Source organism: Dama dama, chromosome 1, assembly GCF_033118175.1.
Source record: "Dama dama isolate Ldn47 chromosome 1, ASM3311817v1, whole genome shotgun sequence".
Taxonomy (NCBI): Eukaryota; Metazoa; Chordata; class Mammalia; order Artiodactyla; family Cervidae; genus Dama; species Dama dama.
Window position 1 is genome coordinate 78929577 of NC_083681.1, and position 4293 is coordinate 78933869.

Genomic DNA, 4293 nt, shown 5'->3' on the forward strand with positions numbered 1-4293 from the left:
GTGGATCATTTTTAAAGTCTTTTTTGAGTTTGTTACAATACTGCTTCTGTTTTATGTTATTTTGGTTGTTTGGCCACAAAGCACAAGGGATCTTAGCTCCCCGACTAGGGATTGAACCTGCACATCCTGCATCAGAAGGCAAAGTCTGGATATCAGATACCACCGGATACCAGAGAAGTCCCCTCTACTACTTTAATTTACAAAGGATTCCATAGGGTTTCCTTGTGTAGCTTGGAAGTAGAGAAAATGGAGAGCCTATATCCAGTTAGAAACAAATATAAAATTATCAGAAAATAGATCTCATTGGACTGACTGAGGCTGTAATGCAGAATTTTAATTGCACTTTCCCTTAACTGTTCTTTCCCAAGGTACAGTACACTTTGGGGACAGGGCATCTTCAATAAGAACAAAGAGAAAATGATGCAAGTAATTCAGGGGACTTTCAGTTAGTTAACTAAGACTCTGTATGTGTCACAGTGGAGTCTTCCATACTTTTCTTTTGGAAGAAAGTAAAAAGTAAAATCAAATGACTACTGAAAATGTGGACGCATTCTATGTGTGAAGGTAAGGGAAGAGATGAAAGCTAAGAATCTTGATTCCTTTTTACTTTAGTTCTTCTCGCCATCTTTAAAGAAGAGGGACCCCATTGAAATGTAAGTTGAACTTCTAAATCATTATCTGTCCCTTTTCCTACCTGAATTTTAGCAAGTTCAGGAGAACATAAATGAAGTAAATTGAAAATAAATTTTATATTTGATTCATGGCAATGATGGCATGATCCCCATCTTTGCTGGATGGTTGAGCAAGGTCTAAGAAGAGATAACCTAGGTAGAGAAAAGTTTAGGTTGTGCAATTGGCCCAAAATATTATAACATGAGTATAAAATGGATCAGAGATGACTTAGCAGCAGGAAAAGGAGAAAATAAAAGCCCCGAATTCAATTCACATTCCAGTCTAAGTCACCTGGGTGATCTCCTTTCTCCTTGCTAAAAGAAGGTTATTGTGGGCTGTGCTGTTATTATCCTAAGTGCTCTGAACCCCAGAGTGACTTGTGTTCCTCCGCCTGTGTGGTCTCACCTGTTGGAGCCCCGTAGTCTATTCTAGGCATCAAGCCACATCGGAAAACTGAGAAATTAAAATGTCATGCAGGAGGCTTGGGCAGGGGCTTCCTTGGCTGCTCAATGGTAGAGAGTCTGCCTGCCAATTCAGGAGACACGGGTTTGATCTCTGACCTGGGAAGATCGAACATGCCGTGGATCAGCCTGGCGGGTGCTCACAACTACTGAGCTCGTGCTGGAGTCCGCACACTGCAACCGCCGAGCCCAAGGGCTGCAACTACGGAGGCCCGAGCACCCTCCGGCCTGAGCTCAACGACAGGAGAAGGACCACGATGAAACCCGGAGCACTGCAGCCAGAGAGGCGCCTCCGCTCCCGCGCCCAGGGCAAGACCCGCTCAGCCGAGAAGTCCCAGCACGGCCAAAAATAAACGCGTACGTAAAGAAGGCTTGAGCAGGTTTGGAAACCAAGACTCAGGAGAGGAGCTGATGAGCTTTCGGCAAAGGGCAAGTGGAAGACTGAGATGAAGTACCTGCGTGACCCTGGAGAAGGTGTAAACAAGCGGTGGGTGTGACGGGTGGATGGTTTGACGGCCCATCCTTTCTTTCTCTTTAATTTCCCTGAAGTGAAGAATATCATGCAAGCTGTATTATTGGGCCTCAGAGGTATAGCCTTGCTATAATTGAATAATAAATTTCAAAATAAAAAAGTGAAGGAGAAGTGCTAGCATACGTGTGATGATAAACCCCAATATTCCTGGGCTAATAAAAATTTAAAGTATGAGCAGTTTTCTGAGCACTTACACATCAACCCTCTCATTCTAAGTGAGTAAGAGTTCTGAGAGATCAAGTTACAGGGTTTCAGCCACGTTGAATGAGGCAACTCAGGTTCAAGGAGATCAGCTGACTTAACCAAGGCCACTCTTATAGTGCATGAAAAGAGAATACATAGAGGATATAGAGCTGGGCTAATTTAGGCTCTTTTCACGGTTTCTTCCCTGTACTGTTTCCATAAAGTGATGCTTAAACTCAGCATTCTATTATCCTATGGTCTTCCCACTAACAACCATTGGCTGTAACCTCAAAAAAATAGGAAGCCAAAATGCATTATTCTGTACTGCTATTGCAATGTACAACGTTTGATCTCTGTAAGATGAAAGGATTTATGAAGACCCAGGAAACACTGTTACAGTGTGAAAAAAGAAAGAGTACAGTCTGTTTTGACAGGTAATTACTCAAAGCCCACTTCTTCCAGTCACTAGTATAGGGAACATGGATTAAACTTTTATTTTCCTCCTATGTAAAAGGAAATAATGATGTTTAGCTTCCAGGCTTGTTAAAGACAATATGTAAGGCAAAAAAGCCAATAATTAGTGTGCACTTACTAGGAGCTCAATAAGACTCTGTTAAAAGTTTGCATGCATTGACTCATTTAATCCTCACAGCACTTTACAAGGTAGCTATTACTATTATTACTCCTACTTCACAGGTGAAGAAATGTAACTTCCTAGGGTCCGGGCACTTGCAGAAGATGCACTCAGGCTTAAGTTGTAATCCCAAAGTGCACAGCACGTGGCCTGAAACTGACCTGCTGCTCATTCTTCTCTGCTTGTTTCATTTCACTCTCCTACATCACTTCACCGGGTGTGTACCCAACTGGTGAACTCTGGAAAAGTTCACTGAAGTTGGAATTACTGGATACTTATTCTGGAATTTTCTCTGCTATTGGTTATGGGACTTTGAATTTCTAGGCTGTGGATTTCTCACCCATATACTGATGGATTCCTATGGAGCCATTTGGAGTCAATAGCCTATGGAGTCAATAGCCTATTGACCTATAGGAATATAGGTCAATATTCCTATAATATTTTATAGGTTCAAATCTGATCATTTGCCCTGGTCTCTAGTTCACTTCTGTTTCCTTAGCCACAGCATACAACTAAAAGTAGTATGCTCTCCTAGGGACTAGTTTATTTTTTCTGTGTCCCCTTTTTGAAGATGTGTTTACCAAATTTCTCTGCTCTTCTCCAGGGGAATCCAGAGTCTGTCCCTAGCAAATGAAAGTGACACGAGGGTCACAGAGTTAATTTTCACAGGTTTGAATTTCAGTCCTCAATTGCAGGCCTGCCTTTTCCTGCTCTTTCTGAGTTTCTACCTCAGCAACCTAACAGGGAGCTTGGGTATGATTATTCTGACACAGATGGATTCCCGCCTTCATGGGCCCATGTACTTTTCCCCAGTTACTTGTCTTTCGTGGACATGTTGTGAGCCCCAGGATGCTCTCAGACTTCTTTGTGAGGAGGAGAGCCATGTCTTTCCGGGGCTGTGCTTGGCAATGGGTGCTTTGGGTTCTTCGCAGACGCGGAGGGTTTCCTCTGGCATCCGCGGCCTATGACCGCTGTGTCGGCATCTGTAACCTCCTGCTGTGTTCCGTCGCCATGTCCCAGAGACTCTGAGTCCAGCTGGTGGTGGGTCCCTATGTCATCGGCTTCGTGAACCCCATGACGCACACATGATGCTTTTCGCCTTCCTTTCTGCAGCCCCAATGTCATCCATCGCTTCCTCTGTGACTTGCCCCCTCTGCTTTCCCTTGTGCGTGCCGACACCAGTCTCAGCAAGTGGGTGGTTTTTGTCGTGGCTGGAGCTGCGGGCGTCTTCAGTGGCCTGATTGTCCTGGACTCCTGCCTGACAGCCTTATCGCCATCCTGACGATCCGCTCTGCTGATGGGAGACATGAAGCCTCATCTACCTGCTCTGCACATCCAAGAGCTGTGTCTATCCTGTATGGCCCTCTTCTCTTTATTTATGTGCAGTCTAGTGCCTGCGTCCCCCTGGGTCTCGACAAAGTGGTGTCCGTGGTTTATACTGCAGGCATCCCCATGTTGAACCCACTTACCTATAGCTTGAGGAATAAGGAGGTCAAAGATGTTATCCGCAGGGCCGTGTTGAAGAGGACGTTTTCTAGGACATAAATTCTTATCTAGAAAGGAAGTTGTAGGAGAAAGCTAAAAGGATAGACTGTGTGGATTCCTAAGGCTCCAGGCCTCTAGGAAGTATTTGGGAACACAGTGGTACCCTTTATCAGTTCATCCATCCAATTATTCATTCATCTTGTCAATCAATGTGGATTCGTTAAGCCTTGTATGTGATCTTTTCTGTATACTAAGCCAAAGTTATAGTTCAAACCCACAGCCCATTTAATTTGGTTCCTTTAGCCACCTCATAGTCCAATCATTTT

At 44.2% G+C, this 4293-nt stretch overlaps 1 pseudogene; it reads left to right on the forward strand.

Annotated features, from left to right (window-relative positions):
* The first annotated feature begins 1390 nt into the window (after window positions 1–1390).
* Window positions 1391–4027, forward strand: LOC133069404 (olfactory receptor 5G9-like; annotated as a pseudogene).
* The last annotated feature ends 266 nt before the right edge of the window (window positions 4028–4293 follow it).